We start from the raw sequence: 24154 nt of genomic DNA on the forward strand, positions 1-24154 counted from the left end.
GAAGGATTTCCACACACTCCGATTGATTGACAGGCGCGTTTATGCGATCATTGCGTACAACTCAACTAGCGATTACGATTTCAAGGCCAGCGTCGGACCATAAGGGCTAAGGTAGCTAAATTGTTTCGGTAAGTACATAAACCATATTTTAACAAATATTTGTTGTTTTGAAGCAGCTTCTCCGTGTCAAATGTGTTGTTGCCCTCCCTCGGTCGATTCCCACCTCTCACTTTGCCGGACCAATGCGCTGTCATATGACAGGGCGACATAGTATTTCACAATCCACAACAGCCGTTGACAACTACGGACAAACATTTATACAGACATCATAACGCTGAAAAATTAAATTTATCGTGTTTTGTCGCCATGATAGTTCACATACCTACGAATTTTGTCGCACCTTGTTGAATGTGCCCATCGTCACGGTCGACAGATTGTCAACGTACATGCAAGTTAGCTCAAGGACAGTTGATTTAGGCTATATGTGGACAGTTTTGTAAGTAAATAAGTAGAAATATACGTGTAAATATACATTAGAAGGTTCACGTCGCGTAATGCACCGGTGAGTCATTTCATCGTGAGAGTGAGTTAGCAATACAAGTGGTCGGTCCAATAAACCAGCCTGGAATGTCAGCCATTCTGTCGCGGTATAACGGGGATGGTAGCAACACTCGGTGTAAACAGTGAATTTAAGAAATGTTTTGGACAAGCCTTGTGTCTTTTGTTCTAGACAATTAAATTATCCACGTAGCTGTCTGGATACAGGACGGTGTTTGTTTTGGTGCACCGACAACTGTCGGGCCCTCGGAGAGTGGGCGTGGCACGCGCTTCTGTGGAGATAAGAAAGGACGCGTCTAGACTGTATAATCTCACTCGTGACACTTAACTGAAAACACGAAACACCAACTCCTCCGCAAAATAACAAAATTCAAACATTTACAATGCAGGTAGTATTAATATTGATCCTTTACATTACCCCGTTATAAAGACACGTATTGTGTACATTGATGAATATCATCAGGTATTTTCAAGATTGACCTAGTTAGAAGCAAACTTGTTGAGTTATGTATTTAATAACAATTGGAAGAGATGATTTCCTGTTAGGAAGATGTGTCCTTGATTCAGAGAACACAGGCCCACAAAGAAACAATTGAGAGCAAAGGTCACACACACACACTTTGAATGTAGCCCCAGCAATAGGGCTGGTGTATATATATCTACACATACCGGGCGGGTCACGAAGCAAACAAAGTACATCCATTGAAGTTATGATGATGCCCTCGTATGAATGTATATTCAACATATACATTAATGTGTCAGTTTAGAATGCTTTATTAATGTATATGTTATCAAACAAAATTATTTCTTTTTCACATTCGTTCATGCATATCACATCTTAGTAAAGTCAAATACTCATATAACTTTATCATAATCTGAAATTCAATTTCAAATATCAAAAGTTGTAGTAGAGTTGTTCGACAGGTTGAGACCCCCATGTTTATTTGGGAACCAGGAAGTTGACTGTCTCCTGTTATCATGTCGTGACAGATCCCCACGTCTAGCATATGCACATATACATGTTATAACCCCTTTGGGGACCCCGGGGCAGGAATGGCCGCCAGCAACCTATGCTGGGTGTACAAGGCGACTTAATGGATTGAGGGGTTAGGCTCGGTGACTTGGTTGATTGCATGTCACTGCACCCCAACTGCATGTATTGATCACTGGATTGTCTGAGCCAGACTTCATTATTTACAGATTGCCATCTGTCATACAGATGGCAGATTGCAGTGTGATGTTAAACACCAAACAATCAATCATAATGCACAGTGCATAACACATTTACAACCCAGCTGTAAACACACCTGAATGCATGGTAGATTGAAGTGCAACAATGTAGCAATGTTCCTGGTTTTGTTTATGTTAATCATATTTTTGGTAACACACTGTGCACCATACAGATACAGAAAATAACAATGTTTATACTGAGTAATGTAAGTATTTGTAAGACTGATGAAGTGTCAGTGTGGATAAACCAGTGCGTTCATGTTTATGATATGACACTTTGTGCAGAATTGATACTTTTTGGAGTTAAAGAGAACATAAAAACAGATAAAGTGTTTGATTTACTTATTGCAAATTTTTTTATTTAAGATGTAAATTCCAAACTACAAAACCTTATTTTCATGTTTATGAAAAGGAAGCTTTATCAAGATACAACATTGAAAAAGATATTGCTTTCAAGACAGGTAATCAGCAGAAATTCTTTCAAGCTTGGATGCTTTCATTTTAATTTTAGTTTCATTGTTAAAATGTGTACGTCAGAGATCATGTACTTTCCTGCACTGCAATATGCTATAAAAGCTTCAATAGTTTATGCATACTTGATATATGCAGTATATTTGTAGTACTAGAGTGAATGTATGAGTGAGAAGTATATTATGTTTGTAAAAAACTCTAAGATGTACTGATAAGTTGTGATATAGGTCATGGTCTTTCTACTACCCTGGGTGGAAGCCCATTTTACATAACAGGTACTTCTTTTTATAAACAATAAAAAAACAAAAACAATGATTTTATTTAAGTCATGTTATATATCTATTAATTCAACTACAACAAATGCAGATAAATGCATGGATGAATAAAAAGAAATATAGACTTTTTTGTAAGACTTGGGATATCATGAATCCGAATATTAAAATGAATGGTGAAAATACATAATTCAAGATAATTATTCAATTCAGTGATTACGACTCTTTAAAAAGAATTATACTTTTGCTATGGTTACTGATATATAGGTCTCTTGCAGTTTATCCATATGTTGTGAAATACACACATTATGCCAAGGGCCTGTTTTGTAAAGTAGAAAAGTATTCATGCTTTAAAAAAGACTGTGCTCCAAAGACGTATTGCTGTGCTCTAAATCCCTTCAAAGTAGGTCCGATTTATGCATAATTCTTTATAGATTTCATGAATGGGCGAACATCTGGAGTAAACATTAAGTATTAACTTGTTTTTATACACCATTGATTTTGGACATCGATCATGGCATTAGTACAATGTTATCAGTTGTACTTCATCGAGGTGGTGGCCTAGTGGTTAAAGTGTTCACTCGTGACGCTGAAGGGCTCGGGTTCGATTCTCGACATGATTATGATGTGCGAAGTCAATTTCTGGTCTCCCCTGCTGTGATATTGCTGGAATATTGCTAACAACGTCATTTAACTTAACTCACACGCTATTTTCAATCCTCAGAGCATCACTGTTTGTTCTGTAATATGGTACCATGAGGTATTGAAAAGGCTGTGAAACCACTGACTGCGTGTCTTGTTGGGCATATCTTGTGTGTTGTCCCTAGGTGTGACAATTCCCTATGCAGTTGCCTCCCTTGGGCATGCCAGGATCTGCTGGTCATGGGTTTGAATTCTTGTTTCACCAAAGTTCTTGGTCTGTCAGAAGAATACTTGTTTGTGTAGGATCCACCCAAACTGTGGGAAACACACCCCCCCCCCCCCCCCCCCCATCCTGCTGCAGTAGCGAAACTAACACGTCTATGTGATACTGAGTGCAGTAAGGTGGTTTTCAAGATGGGGGATCTAGGAGTCTGTTCCATTCTTACAATTCTTTTGACATGTCTGTTAATAAATTTATACTTTATACATTGAAAATAATACAAGTTGAGCCCCATTTTGAAATTCCTAAACCATCCTGCACACTTTCCTTGAAGCGTTGCAAACTTTGCTCTTTAGACCGACACACCCTCTACACACTCCATTTACCATGAGGAGATTGAACAGCTATAGGGTGTTATAGTGAGAGTTTAGTCTTATAATGAGGCATAAGTGTTTAGAACCTGCCTGTGAAGTCAAGCGATTCAGTTCACCTTTTCTTCTGTCATGTGATATAACTGTCATTTTCTAAGCATGTATGTAGGGTATGCTACAGCTGAAATGTATAAGAGTGTTATTGTTCTAGAGATAGAGTGTACTTCTTGAAGGCTGCACAGCTCTAAATAATGGATTATCGACAGTCAGTCTAATCTCTGTGACTCTATCATGACAATGTAGACTAAGTCAACTTATGGATTTTCTTATTATTTCAATGTGTTGTTTCAAATCAAGTACTAGTCCCTTTGAAATGTCTACATATACTCCAAAAAACATTGTCTATATTTGACAGCAGGGATTCAAACAATGTTTGTAGGCTAGTATTGTAGATATTTGACTGCAGGGAATGTTACAAGGTTTGGGGGCTAGTATTTTCTATATATTTTTATTTATCAAACATTGTAGGCGAGTAATGTTGATATTTGACTGCAGCGATTTATACAATGTTTGTAGGCTAGTATTGTCTATATAAATATTTTACAAACATTGTAGGCTAGTAATGTCGATATTTGACTGCAAGGATTTATACAATGTTTGTAGGCTAGTATTATCTATATATTTACTTTATCAAACATTGTAGGCTAGTAATGTCCATATTTGACTGCAGCGATTTATACAATGTTTGTAGGCTAGTATTGTCTATATATTTTCTTTATCAAACATTGTAGGTAGGCTAGTAATGCCGATATTTGACTGCAGCCATTTATACTATGTTTGTAGGCTAGTATTGTCTATATATATTTTCTTTATCAAATATTGTAGGCTTGTAATGTCGATATTTTACTGCACAGATTTATACAAAGTTTAAAGGCTTGTATTCTCTATATCGTTGCAAAAGTAGAATAGTATTGTAGATATTTGACTGCAAGGATTTGTTATTTGTTTACAAATATTGTAGGCTAGTATTGTCTTTATTTGACGGCAGTGATTTATATTGGGCCTTTATGCTGTTATTGCCTTCTGACTCAGCATTTATGGGCTGAGCAGTTGATACTGCCATAATGTGCCTTGGGGCTGTTGTTTCTGTGGTTCTCCTGAGTACCAATTACTGCCCAGGTGACAAAGCTAATTATGTTTCTCACACATAAGCATACCTGGCAGACAGGCAGAACACTGACGTCATTATACCAAGACTTTCATACCAAGATCTTCATCAATATGCATACATGCTGTAGATATCTTAACTCATTAACGTCCAAGCGTTACTGTTACTGAAACTTGTATACACAGACTCCCAACCATCACAATTTCTCCCCGGTTATGATCACAAATAATATTACATATATATTTAATAATATTGCATATATAATATTACACCCCTGTGGGGATTGTGGGTTAGAATAGGCCCCTAGTAACCAAAGGTTGATATACAAGGTGACTTAATTGATCAGGTAGTCAGACTTAGTGACTTAGTTGATTGCATGTCATCACGCCCCGTAGCTTGGGATGATACTCATAATATTAGTCACTGGTTTGTCTGGCCCAGACTATGTTATTTACAGCTGGAGTAATGATGAGTGTGGAAAAAACAAATTCTACTATTACCCCACTTAAAAAACTCCAAGGGTATCAAACTGAATCCCTTCTATCTGAAGTTAATGACTGACATGAACAATAATGCCAATTGTTATTCCTCTAACAAAGATCTTGCAATTCCATTGGTTGATCCATACCACGAGACGAAACAATACATTTCAATCTAGACCCCAAATCAATTGATTTAAAAAATTGACTCGTCACATGATCAGTACTGATTTGTCACGTGATGAATATTGCTAGAAAACTGATAGAAAACAAAATGGTGTCTTGTCCTACCATTTCACAGGTCGCATCTAGGTTACTGTAATGAAACAGAGGATGGTTTAAAGGCTTCATAACCTTTTAAGTAATTTTCGGTATAACAAAATGAATGAGTACTCCTGACAAAGTCAATACTGTAAATCTTGAAATTAACGCGAGCGGGAATTAAATGTGAAAAATGCGAGTGGTCTTTGCTCGCATTTTTAAACATCGCATTTATATCAACAATAAGACATTTTGGATAGCAGAAATACCAACTTAGACATACGCTGATGTATTCCACACCACTGTTTATTGAGCAGCACTTGTATATAAAGTATATAAACAAATGTCATTCAAACACTAGTAACATCCTGTGAATTGTCACTGCTGGGGTCAAGACAAGAGTTCTACTCACTCATTACATCACTGATCACACCTGCAAGTCCAGACAGACACCATCCTTTGTTCTTAGCGACTGCGTCAAAGGCCGACACGAGCAAGCATGCATGTATTGTTTTTGCAGAAGTACTTTACTCAGCGCTAATAAGCGGTGCTATTTGGTGTGTGATTGGATTAATGTAAGGTTGGATTAAGGTGAGGATTCTAAACCTGACTGAGGACATCTTTAGATAGAAATCCACTGATGCTTGAGAGGAGGGGGTGTCGCATTCATATTGAGTCGCACTTTTGGCTAGGGTCCAGTGGTCGCATTCTTTTGGAGACATATTAATTTCACGATTTACAGTATGCGAAAACCAGGACCCTTGGACCAGACCCCTTTGGCGGCCAGACCCCCTCAATGATCAGGTCCTCGGGTGCTTGTATTCACATATTGATCTCGTCAGAGTAAATATGTGCATATTACAACTAGTACAGTTACAGTGTATAACATTTGTAAAAATATCTCTACGTGACAAAAACATATCCAAGTGAGTGAACCTCAAGAAGATTGCCACACAACAACATTCACTCACTTGAACCAATGAAAAACATAATTTGTTGTTTTAAATAGTGACAATCATTAATTCAGATCTTATAGGATGCTTCGTTAACTATTGCCTCCTCAATTTACCAAGGTGAACAAACACACAGAATTATTTGATGCCCTTGCTGGAGCTACTGCAGTACTTCATGAAATATTTATCTCCCCTGACAACAATGAGGACAAGGTCAGCCTGACCCAGTCAATGCTCACAGCTGTAAGATATACATATGCTCACCATACCAGTGAAATACAAAGCTGTGGGTCACCCTCTCCGTCATGCTTGGAAGATTGTGCAATAGTGTTCAGTCGTGACAAGGTGTCGCGTTCATTCTTCAAATAAGATTTGCTGTAGAGCTTCCAAGTGAGGTGTGACGCATAAATTAGAACTACTTTCTTTATATTTTGATGCAAAGTAGTCATGTATTGATATCATCGCCTTGTTTATATTTTATGACAAAACATTTATTTTCATTTACAAATATACTTGTATTGAAATACCGAAACATATATCTATTATCTAATGACATGTTTTGTAACTATCCCATCAATCTCTTTAAAATCAGATCTTAGTTCTCGCTTCCGCTAAGCAAAGATCTGAGGACATCCGATTACAGGTCATGTCAGACCGACCTTTCGCAAACTTTGACGGACCAATGGAATGACCAACAAGAAGTCGACAACAGCCAATCAGAAGGCAGCTTAATCGAGCTTTAAGGCACGAGTTTCAACCTGGCAACTTCGCTTCGAAACATATTTTGACATATACTCGATTAAAAAATTAAAAACTGAACAAAAGAACATTCTGGAATGGCTCATAGATGGTCTAGATTGTATGTATACAGACATAAGCCCATAACCGTCGTTCGGAATACCCTGTGGTTTTTTCTCCGAGGTTCCGATCAAAAATCATATTCCAACTGTCACTTTCATGATCTGATAAGCGATGCTCTGATTGGTCAGATGAAAGGTCGTTCTGACATGACCCTCAATGTGATGTCCTCAGATCTTTGTTCAGCGGTAGTGAGAACTAAGATTTGATTTTAATGAGATTGCTATCCTATAACTATAGCTATTTGAGTAATGCTTCCATTGCTTCCTCTGATTTTTTGTATCATATGATGTGAACAGTCCTTGGGACCTTCTGGAGGACCATACAGTGTTCTTGTACCAACTGTCCTGGAGGTTTTTTTTATAAATTTTTATTCAGTCATATACACAGGATACATATGCACTCGGAAAGCAATACAGCTTTATGAATACAGGTACTTCTCAAAAGGATATGGTACAGAGGAGGCCTAAGGCATAATCCACATCATGGTACAGATGAAGGCATAATCCACATCATGGTACAGATGAAGGCATATTTATGTATACAATAAAGAAGATGCGGTATTTATGGTACATCAAACTATGTTGCAAACATCAAGTGAATAAGTTATTTTACAGTTTGTGTAAACAAAGCCCATTTTCTATTAAAGGAGAGAAGTCGTTATTTCTACGTGCTATATGATATTCAACGTCATAGATACTTCTTATTGTGTTCTTAAAAGCAACAAAGTCAACATTTTCATTCTTAATACACTGGACAAAGATAAATCTAAAAAAAAAAAACTGTACTGGAGGTATCGGTGATATGACTAGTCCTAGTGACCTTCTGGAGGACCATACAGTGTTCTTGTACCAACTGTCCTGGAGGTATTGGTGATATGACTAGTCCTTGTGACCTTCAAATAAGATTTGCTGTAGAGCTTCCAAGTGAGGTGTGACGCATAAATTAGAACTACTTTCTTTATATTTTGATGCAAAGTAGTCATGTATTGATATCATCGCCTTGTTTATATTTTATGACAAAACATTTATTTTCATTTACAAATATACTTGTATTGAAATACCGAAACATATATCTATTATCTAATGACATGTTTTGTAACTATCCCATCAATCTCTTTAAAATCAGATCTTAGTTCTCGCTTCCGCTAAGCAAAGATCTGAGGACATCCGATTACAGGTCATGTCAGACCGACCTTTCGCAAACTTTGACGGACCAATGGAATGACCAACAAGAAGTCGACAACAGCCAATCAGAAGGCAGCTTAATCGAGCTTTAAGGCACGAGTTTCAACCTGGCAACTTCGCTTCGAAACATATTTTGACATATACTCGATTAAAAAATTAAAAACTGAACAAAAGAACATTCTGGAATGGCTCATAGATGGTCTAGATTGTATGTATACAGACATAAGCCCATAACCGTCGTTCGGAATACCCTGTGGTTTTTTCTCCGAGGTTCCGATCAAAAATCATATTCCAACTGTCACTTTCATGATCTGATAAGCGATGCTCTGATTGGTCAGATGAAAGGTCGTTCTGACATGACCCTCAATGTGATGTCCTCAGATCTTTGTTCAGCGGTAGTGAGAACTAAGATTTGATTTTAATGAGATTGCTATCCTATAACTATAGCTATTTGAGTAATGCTTCCATTGCTTCCTCTGATTTTTTGTATCATATGATGTGAACAGTCCTTGGGACCTTCTGGAGGACCATACAGTGTTCTTGTACCAACTGTCCTGGAGGTTTTTTTTATAAATTTTTATTCAGTCATATACACAGGATACATATGCACTCGGAAAGCAATACAGCTTTATGAATACAGGTACTTCTCAAAAGGATATGGTACAGAGGAGGCCTAAGGCATAATCCACATCATGGTACAGATGAAGGCATAATCCACATCATGGTACAGATGAAGGCATATTTATGTATACAATAAAGAAGATGCGGTATTTATGGTACATCAAACTATGTTGCAAACATCAAGTGAATAAGTTATTTTACAGTTTGTGTAAACAAAGCCCATTTTCTATTAAAGGAGAGAAGTCGTTATTTCTACGTGCTATATGATATTCAACGTCATAGATACTTCTTATTGTGTTCTTAAAAGCAACAAAGTCAACATTTTCATTCTTAATACACTGGACAAAGATAAATCTAAAAAAAAAAAACTGTACTGGAGGTATCGGTGATATGACTAGTCCTAGTGACCTTCTGGAGGACCATACAGTGTTCTTGTACCAACTGTCCTGGAGGTATTGGTGATATGACTAGTCCTTGTGACCTTCAAATAAGATTTGCTGTAGAGCTTCCAAGTGAGGTGTGACGCATAAATTAGAACTACTTTCTTTATATTTTGATGCAAAGTAGTCATGTATTGATATCATCGCCTTGTTTATATTTTATGACAAAACATTTATTTTCATTTACAAATATACTTGTATTGAAATACCGAAACATATATCTATTATCTAATGACATGTTTTGTAACTATCCCATCAATCTCTTTAAAATCAGATCTTAGTTCTCGCTTCCGCTAAGCAAAGATCTGAGGACATCCGATTACAGGTCATGTCAGACCGACCTTTCGCAAACTTTGACGGACCAATGGAATGACCAACAAGAAGTCGACAACAGCCAATCAGAAGGCAGCTTAATCGAGCTTTAAGGCACGAGTTTCAACCTGGCAACTTCGCTTCGAAACATATTTTGACATATACTCGATTAAAAAATTAAAAACTGAACAAAAGAACATTCTGGAATGGCTCATAGATGGTCTAGATTGTATGTATACAGACATAAGCCCATAACCGTCGTTCGGAATACCCTGTGGTTTTTTCTCCGAGGTTCCGATCAAAAATCATATTCCAACTGTCACTTTCATGATCTGATAAGCGATGCTCTGATTGGTCAGATGAAAGGTCGTTCTGACATGACCCTCAATGTGATGTCCTCAGATCTTTGTTCAGCGGTAGTGAGAACTAAGATTTGATTTTAATGAGATTGCTATCCTATAACTATAGCTATTTGAGTAATGCTTCCATTGCTTCCTCTGATTTTTTGTATCATATGATGTGAACAGTCCTTGGGACCTTCTGGAGGACCATACAGTGTTCTTGTACCAACTGTCCTGGAGGTTTTTTTTATAAATTTTTATTCAGTCATATACACAGGATACATATGCACTCGGAAAGCAATACAGCTTTATGAATACAGGTACTTCTCAAAAGGATATGGTACAGAGGAGGCCTAAGGCATAATCCACATCATGGTACAGATGAAGGCATAATCCACATCATGGTACAGATGAAGGCATATTTATGTATACAATAAAGAAGATGCGGTATTTATGGTACATCAAACTATGTTGCAAACATCAAGTGAATAAGTTATTTTACAGTTTGTGTAAACAAAGCCCATTTTCTATTAAAGGAGAGAAGTCGTTATTTCTACGTGCTATATGATATTCAACGTCATAGATACTTCTTATTGTGTTCTTAAAAGCAACAAAGTCAACATTTTCATTCTTAATACACTGGACAAAGATAAATCTAAAAAAAAAAAACTGTACTGGAGGTATCGGTGATATGACTAGTCCTAGTGACCTTCTGGAGGACCATACAGTGTTCTTGTACCAACTGTCCTGGAGGTATTGGTGATATGACTAGTCCTTGTGACCTTCTGGAGGACCATACAGTGTTCTTGTACCAACTGTCCTGGAGGTATTGGTGATATGACTAGTCCTTGTGACCTTCTGGAGGACCATACAGTGTTCTTGTACCAACTGTCCTGGAGGTATTGGTGATATGACTAGTCCTTGTGACCTTCTGGAGGAACATACAGTGTTCTTGTACCAACTGTCCTGGAGGTATTGGTGATATGACCAGTCCTTGCGACCTTCTGGAGGAACATACAGTGTTCTTGTACCAACTGTCCTGGAGGTATCGGTGATATGACCAGTCCTTGCGACCTTCTGGAGGAACATACAGTGTTCTTGTACCAACTGTCCTGGAGGTATCGGTGATATGACCAGTCCTTGTGACCTTCTGGAGGAACATACAGTGTTCTTGTACCAACTGTCCTGGAGGTATTGGTGATATGACCAGTCCTTGCGACCTTCTGGAGGAACATACAGTGTTCTTGTACCAACTGTCCTGGAGGTATCAGTGATATGACTAGTCCTTGCGACCTTCTGGAGGAACATACAGTGTTCTTGTACCAACTGTCCTGGAGGTATTGGTGATATGACCAGTCCTTGCGACCTTCTGGAGGAATATACAGTGTTCTTGTACCAACTGTCCTGGAGGTATCGGCATCTGGAAGTATCCATGGTTTGTCATGTAAGAATGGCTTCCACAGAGGATATCCATGGGTGAGATGGGACACTGCCTCCTCGGAACCATCAGTTAACATACCTCTCTGTCACGGAAGCGGTACTATCTACACTCTTGCAACTGGTTGTTACTGTTTACAAACAGGAAAAGTGGAAAGAATGAGTTTGGATGATAAAAACAATCTCACACAAGTGTGATTTTATATCAAGTATACCAACACAAGTCCATAAGAGTTTAAAACTGGGCTCCTAGTCACATTGTAATTGTCAACTTTGGATGTTTTAATCAATTTTTGTCTTCTAATATACTTTTAAAACTATTTAAAAACATATACTCAATCGAAAAATTTATTGCTATGAAAAGGATGACAAAAATAACTTTAACAAAAAATGGTCACCTTTATTCTCAGTATTAGCTCTCTGTTGATACATGCCATGTTTGAGTCTGATTGTGTGTTGCAACCGTTTTGGGTTTGAAATAGGACAATGTTTGTTTCCAACCCTTTAATTTTTTATTGAGTGGATTGTGCCCTTCTATGCTAGCCGAAATATGTTTAAAAAAAAAGAAAAAAAAAAGAAGAAAAAAAAAGAAGAAAAAAATTGTCTTCTATTACCATGATTACCATATTTCTACAGTAAAAGCTTTGATCCCATATTCAACTCGACCTGCATGATGATGTTTCATGCTCATTTCGACAGTCGGTGTTCAAGTCCACATATTCTTTCCCAATAAACCAAAACTATCATCGTGAAGCCCTTCACACTATTGAAAGTAAAAAAGTATTGAAACAAAACTACTCCTGACATATTTTGTTGTAGAAACTGTTGTCCCAACAACATATTGATAAACAGCATCCTGCGCGGAAAACTTGTTGTGTTTCTGACACCACACCATTAGGTTGTCGTTTACGTTAAACCCGGGATGATATGGATCAGTGACTCCTCATGGGTCATGTGACATCATCAGTACTTTCCCAGGCTCCTCTCTGAGTGTCGTAATCAAATGTGACATTCACCATGGTGTATCGCAGGTGCTTGTTTCAATGTTGATATAGACATTTATCCAACTCCAATTGTGTAGCAATCAAAATAAGAACATATCATTACCATATGAAAGGTTGATGCTGAATTATGAAAGGTATGCGGGGAAAGTTTTTGTAATCTGATTAAGTTATTTTAAAACTGAACAATATATATCTTATTGCAAAACGATCATCATGATATTGAGTCATGTTAGTTGCGCAAGTATTTGTTATGTGTCTTTTCAAAGACAACTTATGCCCCAACTACAAATGTCTCTCTGACCAGGCTAACATTAAAATGATGATATTAATGCTGATGCTGTGGGGACGATGATGCTGATGCTGATGCTAAAGATGCTGCTGCTGTTACTGTTGATGCTGCTGCTGAATTTTATTGATCATCCCTACCTTCCCTTTCTGCCTTTCTGCTGTGTATTTAACAAACACACCCTCGTTTTTAAGGGGATAAAACAAGGGCTGGTCAGCTTGGAGTAAAGATATACCGGTATATATATATATATATGTGTGACATGGTAGCACTGAAAAACTAGCAATAGCAATCACATGTACATACATGTTGCTGTATAAGCGCAATTGTCTTTAACATGGCGTTAAGCCCCATTTCACCTCCCCTCCCTGTGCCCTGATGTGGGAGGTAGAATAACATGACCCTACATTCTTCTCCATCTGTCTCAGGTGCATACTTCAGTAAAGCAGGTGTTTTGGGAGGTAAGCTCGTCCAGGTAAATCAAGCCACAACCAAGGGTGACTGTGTTTGTGTGAGTAGAAATAGCTGTGTCAGCTATATTTACAATCAACATTTCTTAGTCGGCATCTAGCAACTATAGTCTGTTCTAGGAATGTCCTAGAACACTTCCTGATCTGCCTGATTTGTGACAGGTGATTGCTCATTGAAGGCAACAAACACGTTAGGTAATGAAGCGAGGACAACATAAATCAAGCATGTTGACAACATAAATCAAGCATGTTGACAACATAGAATAAGCATGTTGACAACATAAAATAAGCATGTTGACAACTTAAATCAAGCATGTTGACAACATAAATCAAGCATGTTGACAACATAATCCAAGCATGTTGACAACATAAATCAAGCATGTTGACAACATAAATCAAGTATGTTGACAATATAAATCAAGCATGTTGACAACATAAATTAAGCATGTTGACAACATAAATCAAACATGTTGACAACTTAAATCAAGCATGTTGACATCGTAAATCATGTTTTGCAGCTTTATCAGAATATTGCACCAGAAGGGCCAGCTTCATTTAAGTCTCTGTACACGCTCTGTACCCGTTCTGTACATGTTGGTAATTATTCAAAGTTGTTGGCAGTATTTCAGCCTGCATTATATAATATCACCTGAAGCACAACCTTCCTCAAGTACATTCCTAACACCGAGGTTGCTACTAACTTCTGTCATAGTACAGGCATGTAATTGTGTGCAGTTCAAGTTAGTACCATGAGGTTAAATCATATTTTGATTATATTTAATTGCCTTTGAATGAAACATATTCAAGTACGGTAAACTGTCAGTGCTTCCTACACCATGTACATTGTTATAACACTTCGTACCACAAGGGGCTGTGGGGTAGCCAAGTGGCTAAACCGTTCGCTCATCATGCCAAAGGCCCTGGTTCGAATCCCCAATGTGTGAAGTCTATTTCAGGTGTCCCCTGCCGTGATATTGCTTGCATATTGCTAAAAGCGGCGTAAAACCCAACTCACTCATCATCTAATAATTAATTATAGGTAATAAAAGGTTTTGTTCAATTTTGACACGTGGTCAATTAAAAAATGATGTAATTATGTATATGAACAAATGGTTTCGTATTAGTAAACAAAACATGCCTGAACTGTTTTGCAAATAAGTGGAGTTAGGGAAACATGGCACACTGATCCTACCCAGATTTCTTAAGTTAGTCACAGCATGATCATGTTCTGTGGGGATAGTTAAGCCAAGCAGAACAAGAAATGACTGGTACAACATACACAGATTTATTTACATGAACATCATATATGTATATTATTAGCTAACAAATATATACAACAATGGTACTGCAAGCAGACTTCCCTGGGACTGAGCATGTTCCTAGGACATTGAGACCCGGTCTTTACTATACAAGTGGATATATACAAGAAGCAGAGGTCAGCACATAGCATCTTCCCCAGGCAAGGGAGTTAACTGATTATAAAAGTCCAGTTTCTACCCTTGCCGAACTAGGGTGGAATTCTGGAGTTACATTTTGGCTGGACTAACGAGTCTATAAATATTCCAATCAAAATCGCATAACGAAGGTCTATGAATATTCCAATCAAAATCGCATAACGAACGAAACATCGGCTTCGTAAACAACAGGACTGCAGGATTTGCAAAGCATCTGTACCGTCAACTGGGCCTTGACCGATATTTTGCAAATCTTTTCATCTTTTTAATCAAGGTGCTCAAATGATTTGATGCACTTTGCTTCGTTTTGTTTCATTAACAATATAGATTTTCATTATTGATCAGGTTGTCTTGACTAGGAGCCGCCATTTTGTATGAAGCAAATGTAAGTGATATGATTGGCCAATAGCAGGGACCTAGAAGGAACATAACTCATAATAGCCACTGATGGCACTATGATCGAGCCACGAAATTCCAGCCTAGTTCGCCAAGGGTGGAAACTGGACTTTTATAGTGAGCTAACGCCCTTGCGTGGGGAAGATGGCACAGAGTGGTAGAGGTTGTTTGGTTGGTGCCACGGAGCACCAAGCCTGACTCTACCTAGGCTAAGGCTAAGACTTTCTTATTTTACTTCTCTGACTGACTGATATAGGAGATTTAACGTGCGCTTTCCGACTGTAGCGTATTTCGCACACGGTTACTTCTCTGTACCATAAGGCTTATATATATCCAAGGTCATATGACACAGATTAAGTCATAAATATAAACAACAGTAATACTAAGAACTTCTAAGTGACATAGTTGCACAGCTTGTTCAGCATGGCTGACAGTCAATGTACGATACAAAGGGGATTAACATTTGGGTTAACGTCTTGTAAGTAATGACAGTTAAGTGATTCTAGACACATACATGTCATGGCTACAGGGTAATTAGGCTTGAATTATATGTTCATTCAGACAAAGGTTCTCCCAAATCAGTTGCTGTGGCAACATCCGTGAACCTACCCTGACACATTCAGTATGTAGCCTTGTTGTATGAGACATAAGTTAGGGTACAATGTAGCCACTGTTTATGTCACATCTATGCAAACTTCAAGATAGAAATTTCAAAAAGAATGCTGTTCTTTTGAAAGCTTCTGAATGAATTTGGAATAAATTTGAACTAAAAAGGTGTTCAGAATGTTTCCTTTGATGAAACACATCTTTTAAAACTTATATTTTTTTACATTTGAAAAGTTGAGGAAAGCAACAAAATACATTGGTCAGCCTCAGATATTATGAAAAATAACAAATATTGTATTTCAGACTCTTCGGGTCAAATTTTGTCATAGCATCTACTATTACAAAACATGTCCATTGTGGCCATTAAGTATCCACTGACCATCCGGAATGTTGAAACTAGCTTTACCAAGAGATACATTTTTGAATTTCTTTAATTCTTGAACAAAGAAAAAAATGTTATACATGGCCAATATGTCTGTAATCTTGATTATGAAAGTCATGTATCAATCTATTAGGGCATGACAGCAGGAGAAGACAGGCGAGTAGAATATAATACTGCTGGTATTGAACGCTGAGTGAGTGAGTTTAAACCCAACTCACTCAATCACTTAAAAAACATGACTATGAGATGTTAGAAGAAACTCAGGCAATTATACTCCCAAGTTGTGTGCAGTCAATGGTATCATGTTCTGATTAAAGTATTGTGATACATATTTTGTATCCTGTCTTTTGTGTAAGTGTGTGAGTGAGTGAGTGAGTGTGTGGGTGTGTGGGTGTGTGAGTGAGTGAGTGAGTGAGTGAGTGAATAAGTGAGTGAGTGAGTGAGTGAGTGAGTGAGAGTGATCAAGTGAGTGAGTGATCGAGTGATCAAGTGAGTGAGTGAGTGATCAAGTGAGTGAGTGAGTGAGTGAGTGAGTGATCAAGTGAGTGAGTGATCAAGTGAGTGAGTGATCAAGTGAGTGAGTGAGTGAGTGAGTGATCAAGTGAGTGAGTGATCAAGTGAGTGAGTGATCAAGTGAGTGAGATGGGACCCCAGACTTCAAACATTATACCCATGTGGGGAATCAAACCTTCACCTTTGTCACGACAGCGTTTGAACCTTTATGCTCCCTCCTTCCCTTGTATTGACAAGTCGGAACATGGAGCAAACATGTATCTACAGAGACTGTACTGGTGAACTGCTTGAAACAGAACCTGAGACCTGGTTGTACCACAATGAATTGAACACGCATCAGCTTCTTTATCCTCCAAACTGACATGTGAACTTAGGACATGAATTATAAAGGACACATTGTTGAACCAGTGAATATGTTAACTGCGTTATTTGCAGAGTCAGTTATATCGACAAGCAAAATAAATCTTTTCATGGACTTAATATGTCAAGTTATTTTTGGATTCCAAGTTTCATTGGGAACTTACCAATTTAATCTCGGGCTATATTATATTTTATTATTTATATCAAGAAATGCTCCATGATATCATCCCAGATTCTAGATCTAACTGATCAAACATTATTAAATTATCATTAAAGCGTAGAATTAATTAAAAAGAGTATGGGGATTTCACCTTTTATGACTGATAAACATAAAAAAATAATACATCCCCCCCAAAAAACAAACATGCCCAAAGCACTATCAATTAAGTCAAATTTGTATCAATTTGAATGTCATTTTTGATGACAAGTGGCACTGTGATGAAACATCAGCCCTATCAATTTGGCTGACAACGGCCACACGGGAAGGGACAAGTAGTGCCCTATGAAACAAGGGGAGTATCTGCCGCCCACTACCAAAACAAACAGACTGGCGTGTGCTGGACCAGGCTTGGGAAGTACAGGTGAAGGTCACTTGGTAAACAGGCAGACAATGGGAAGACTCAGTCAGACCTCCGACTTTGTATTGTGTTAGTTTCCAGGTCTATTTACAAGGCGTTGACATTACTTTGCGTTCTAGCCTACGCTCATGTATACACAGGAAATGTGAAGTTTGGAATCTCAAATCTTATTGGACATGATTTGTTTTGATATCAAATCTATTGTAACATTATATAGACATGAAGACATGAAACTTTTTATGGATTACCACTTCTTTGTTGTTTGTCACAACATTTCAGAGCAACTTCTTGCCCCGTTATATTTTCTCATGATAAAGGGGCAAGAAGTAGCCCTGAAACGTCATCATATGATGAAGGGGAAACAAGTAGCCCTGAAACGTCATCATCTGATGAAGGGGCAACAAGTAGCCCTGAAACGTCATCATCTGATGAAGGGGCAACAAGTAGCCCTGAAACGTCATCATCTGATGAAGGGGCAACAAGTAGCCCCGAAACGTCATCATCTGATGAAGGGGCAACAAGTAGCCCTGAAACGTCATCATCTTCATCAAGTTTCATGTCACATAATGTTAACCAACTTCAAAATGCCAAGCAAATATTGGATTATATACTCAAAAGCAAAAGTATCTTGGATCATTAATGATTATTGATAACTTATTCATTTATAATTGTGATGCTGTGGACTGTATGGCTTTGCAAATGTACCTTCAGTATACATGACAACCTACATGTTAACTGGAAATATTTTAAATTCATAATAAGATATTATGTTTCACTTGAGTGCACCTGTCCTGAGAGGCCAGGATTTTGGCGAAAAGGTCTGTGTGTTGGTGCACATATTATAAGTCATTAATGAAGTGCTTGGCTGAGGGTGCAGTTAACTTGTAAGACACACACACCACCCTACCCTACACCACTCCACCCCCCCCAAAACAAATCCACCCTCACTACCCCTCCCCGCATCTGCCCGTGAGTATTTGTAAGAGAGGAAAGTTGTGTGTATGGTCAAAGGTTTGTAGGAAAGTGAGAATCTCTTCTTTCCAACACTCTCTTTGGGGAGCCTATGCTGACAAAGTTCAGGTGGGTAGAGTAACATGTCACAAGTTTGCAGATCTGTGTGGGTGGGTGGATGTTCAAGGGCACTACAGCCCGCCTGTGTGTGTAAAGGAAGGCATCTCACCTTACATCAACATGATTGATGATAAATGTGCAACCACTGATCATGTGATCCATCAAAGCATTAGTCACTAAATATTTCATAATTACAATGCTAGCAAATCATTTTTCATGGGACTAAGACAAAATTGTTATGGATGAGCAACTTCTTTTTTACAATTGGGCGTCGTTTCGGTGTAGATTCTAACACATGCCACTCAAAGAAGTTATTTTTCATGGGTTTGTTCATTATTGGCACTGGAATGGAGGGAATCTGTTTTAAAGCATATTAATAAAACCATTACCGATTGACATCATCATTTTTTAAGGGGTTAAAATTATTGTTAATTCTTAAGCTTTTTTCACTTTACATAAGACATTATTATTTTAATTACTTTGTAAATAGATCTGTAAATCAAATTTCAAACATGGAAAATTCCTCAATTTTTTTATTAGACGACTAGGCCACCCGTACCTGTCTTGTTATTTAAGACAACGCCAGCACATGATGAGACTGAATAATGGATTCGATATGATTAATCTGATATGCTACAGTATCACTGAACCAACTGATATGGAGATATTTGTGAAACAGAAAGTATTGGTACAGAAAAAGGCATATTGTGTATTGTATCGTCGAGCTTAGTATTCAGTGTGCCAAATCATAGGGAACTGTTTCACTGTCTTGTATTATGACAAATAGCTCACAGTGAGTGAGTTGGTTTAATACTGCTTTGAACAGTGTGTCAGTTATCACAGGAGATATTAGACTAATATCTAGTCTCTGAAATGAACATATTTTACTGAAAAAAACAGTTGTTAAATTATCTTAATCAAAATATAATAAAAAGGAGCCCAGAGACTCTCTTCAATTTCATTTTCTGATACTGCAGTAATCTAGACTTGCCCACTTTTATAGACTAGCAAGGGCTTTATTGTATATATTTGTTTCAGGGTCTCTCTGACATACTAAGGAGATATGTCTTTAGAGGATTCTGTATCCAGTGTCGTGTAATCTGTATCATCTCTCCCCATCCTATATCAGAAGTTGCATACTAGAGCTCTCCAAACTGTGCCCAAAGTAATGCATTATTTATGACTTCAAATAATTTTTTTATTTCAAAGAATTTTGTCAATGTTAGATCTACTCTGTCCAGGTTTTATTACATATGCTTATTGATCATCAGTAATCGTCCGTCATCAATACATGTCAATAAATACATATTTTATATGTAGTGACAGGAAAAATCAATTGTTGTGCATCTGTTAATATGCACAATGCATTGTTCTCCTACATCACACATACACTGCTAATGACCCAGTTACGACACTCAAACTTACACATCCATAGCTGGGGCCATCACATCCATGGTCAGGGCTCGCCATGGTCAGACCATGCAAACATATATGTTACACTGCACCTTGATAGCTATGAATTCATAGTTAGGGCATTATGATTTATCCTCGGCCATGAATATTTATAATTATTTGCCAAAGCCTTAAATTATCTTAGTTATAAACTCATAAACCTGACTATCATAATATTTTGTAATAGTGTTTACAGTGTTTCTTGGACCAGCTGGTCTGGTGGTAGGGCGTCCTCCCGGAAAGCAGAAGGTTCGGGATTTGATCCTGTGTCATACCAAAAGACATTAAAAAATGGTACTTGTTGTTTAGCTGTCTGCCACTCAGCATTCAGGGGCTAAAACAAGGACTGGTTTGTTCGGAGTCAGTTTACTGTGTCTGAGTTGGGTATTAATGTTAACCTGTGGCATGGTATCTCAGTGGGCTAGAACTATAAATCGGCATCTTTCGGCATCTTTCCAAGACAATAATCTTGAACGTGATGTTAACTTCATTTCACCTCACTTACCTTATTCGACATAATAAGCGCTTACGGCGCTCTCAAAATTAGAAATAGGGGACTCTTATTGGAATATAATTTGGGTAAGAAAAAAAAAAAGTTGAAAGATTGTAAATTTCGTGGTTTATGCTGACAGCCTGAAATGATACCCAAAAAAGTCTGTGTGTATTATACCTGACAGATATATTTTCCAGAATTTAATTGCCCATACTTAAGGGTGCATATAACACATGAGTGCGTATTATACACGAATAAATAAGGCTTGTGTACATTGATCAATCGGAAGGGGTGCTAATCGTGATTGTTCACTAGCTAATATATTAGACAATAGCGGGGCGCTTATTACGTCGAATACGGTACAGAGTTTCTTGTTAGTGTCTGACGCTGTTGTGATGAGGATGAGTTAGAGGCGGTGAGTGTACATTATTTCCTGTATTCCCTTCACTTTCTAGAAGCCCTTTTTTTTTGCCATGAGGAAATAATTTTTCTTTCAGGTTAAAGACCATGTGTTATTTTTTTTTTCAAATTACTGGTAATAAACAGATTTGTATATTTTAAAGTCTAGCTGAAATACGGAGGAATATCTAGGTCTTCATGTATATATCATATGTATAGGATATAATTGTCTACAGGGTGTTGTTCTGGGAAATTGTATCAATCACATGTGTGCTGGAGAGGTCTTCAAATAGGCCTGTTGAATTATGGCTTTCATTCATGGAAATAAAATCTTGTTTAACTTAATTTTTTCACAAATAAAATTCTTAACCTCTCAATCTACCTGTAAAGTTCGTGGCAACACTTATAGCGGCCCGTGTATTTATGTAGTGACCTCTTTACCTGGCGGAGGTCACGCTGTCACAATCCACTGGTTTTGTTTGCTTACAGCCTGAAGTTCAGACTATATTGATAATGCTTGCCACACAACTGCTTATTTGTCATTACTCTTAAGTTGATAATTGATTGATGTAAAGCAGTTTTGTGTCGAGTAGTATTAGTAACTTTTAATATAATCATTGAAAAATGAAGATAACTTGTGAAAAATGCAGTTGTAAGTGTGGCCTATACTCTCATAAACATGTAACTAAATATGCAGATATCACAATTTTATGATTTTAGCACCTGTCTATAAACATAATATGAATGTGGTTGGACAAAACAATTATAACTTCCTGCACAAATGCTGTTGCAAAGAAATAAGGGATAAGTTTTAAGATGGAAGCCTGTTCCTGATATGTAATTCAATATATTCCTGAAAACAACCATTCATTACAATACAGGACCCACACGAGATACTGAGATGTCACTCATGATCACTGCCTTAGTTTGTTGATATATATCGATATATCATAATATACTACTTAAAAGTAGTTAAAGAACAACCGATTCTTTTACATTACTATAGTTAAGCTGTAATGACATTACAGATCAACTATAACAATATGAAAGAATTGTTTTTTCTTTAACTTCTTTTGAGAAGTGTAGGCATTATCGTTAAAAACAGAAGTTAACATGATTCTGCAATATTGCAACGTGTTTCCATATTTTCATCCATCAGTAGGTTTATTCCTAAGTCACAGCACCATTACCTTAGGTCAATCAGGTACTCATTAGTGTTGGGTTATCATGGTCTGAGAATGTTTTCCATGGAGAGGGTGTAATCTAATTACTCTGGCTTATGTATAAACAGTCCTCATCTAGGACATATTCCTGAGGCAGCCAGCCATGACATTCCTGCATTGCCAGCGATCACAAGGCGAGAGTGAGATATGGAGGTACTGAGATTCCCCTAATTACAGGTAGACATTTACCTGCAATTTACCTGTGTTGATTCTGTTAGCTTCAGGTCTGTTTACACCTTGAGGTTCTTATGGTCAATAGTCAAAAGGGAATTATATATATATACTGTATTTGATGTAATAAGCGCTCAGGGCGCTCTCAAAATTAGAAATAGGGGGCTCTTATTAGAATATTATTTTGGTGAAATTTCGTGGTTTATGCTGACAGCCTGATATGTTCATATACGAGAGATACATTTTTCCAGAATTTAAATGCCCATAATTGAGGGTGCATATAACACACGAGTACGTATTATACGTGAAAAAATAAGTGTTGTGTACATTGATCAATCGGAAGGGGTGCTAATTGGTATTGTTCACTAGCCAATATATTAGCAAATATCGCCGTGGGTGCTTATTAGAGCAAATTATTATACGTCGAATACGGTATATCTGTAACTGCAGTGACTTGAGAGGTCGGAGGGTCAATGATTTATCCTGATGAGGTATGTTGAGTGAGGTATGTTAAGTGTGTATGTTTTAAAGTGCATTCCAAAAATATTTAGATATCATTATCACCAGGGATCAATTCAATATGACATATAATGAATTTTTGGTAACTGCTGCTTTGATGGAATTTGAATTATAGCATACGTGTCAGCTAGATGTCTGAGGAAAGCCCCAATGATCGTGATATAGGTGAATCTGGAATTTGAGACCCGTGAGTCTTGAGATGGCTAAGGGATGCAGCTCTGCACAGCAAATGTGAGTCTTGAGATGGCTAAGGGATGCAGCTCTGCACAGCAAATGTGAGTCTTGATATGGCTAAGGGATGCAGCTCTGCACAGTAAATGTGAGTCTTGAGATGGCTAAGGGATGCAGCTCTGCACAGTAAATGTGAGTCTTGAGATGGCTAAGGGATACAGCTCTGCACAGTAAATGTGAGTCTTGATATGGCTAAGGGATGCAGCTCTGCACGGCAAATGTGAGTCTTGATATGGCTAAGGGATGCAGCTCTGCACAGTAAATGTGAGTCTTGATATGGCTAAGGGATGCAGCTCTGCACAGTAAATGTGAGTCTTGATATGGCTAAGGGATGCAGCTCTGCACAGTAAATGTGAGTCTTGAGATGGCTAAGGGATGCAGCTCTGCACAGTAAATGTGAGTCTTGATATGGCTAAGGGATGCAGCTCTGCACAGCAAATGTGAGTCTTGAGATGGCTAGGGGATGCAGCTCTGCACAGTAAATGTGAGTCTTGAGATGGCTAAGGGATGCAGCTCTGCACAGTAAATGTGAGTCTTGAGATGGCTAAGGGATGCAGCTCTGCACAGCAAATGTGAGTCTTGAGATGGCTAAGGGATGCAGCTCTGCACGGCAAATGTCAGTCTTGAGATGGCTAAGGGATGCAGCTCTGCACAGCAAATGTGAGTCTTGAGATGGCTAAGGGATGCAGCTCTGCACAGCAAATGTCAGTCTTGAGATGGCTAAG

The 24154-nt window shown here is 37.9% G+C and overlaps 1 protein-coding gene across 1 annotated transcript in view; it reads left to right on the forward strand.

Annotated features, from left to right (window-relative positions):
- Nucleotides 1-24154, forward strand: part of LOC124144161 (ETS-related transcription factor Elf-2-like) — a 131636-nt gene continuing 107482 nt past the window's right edge. The window contains exon 1 of the mRNA XM_046513421.2: nt 1-128. The gene's annotated coding sequence lies outside the window, so the exon portion shown is untranslated. The remainder of the gene's footprint in view (nt 129-24154) is intronic.

The sequence above is a fragment of the Haliotis rufescens genome, unplaced genomic scaffold (assembly GCF_023055435.1).
Source record: "Haliotis rufescens isolate VD_foot unplaced genomic scaffold, xgHalRufe1.0.p SCAF_7, whole genome shotgun sequence".
Taxonomy (NCBI): domain Eukaryota; kingdom Metazoa; phylum Mollusca; class Gastropoda; order Lepetellida; family Haliotidae; genus Haliotis; species Haliotis rufescens.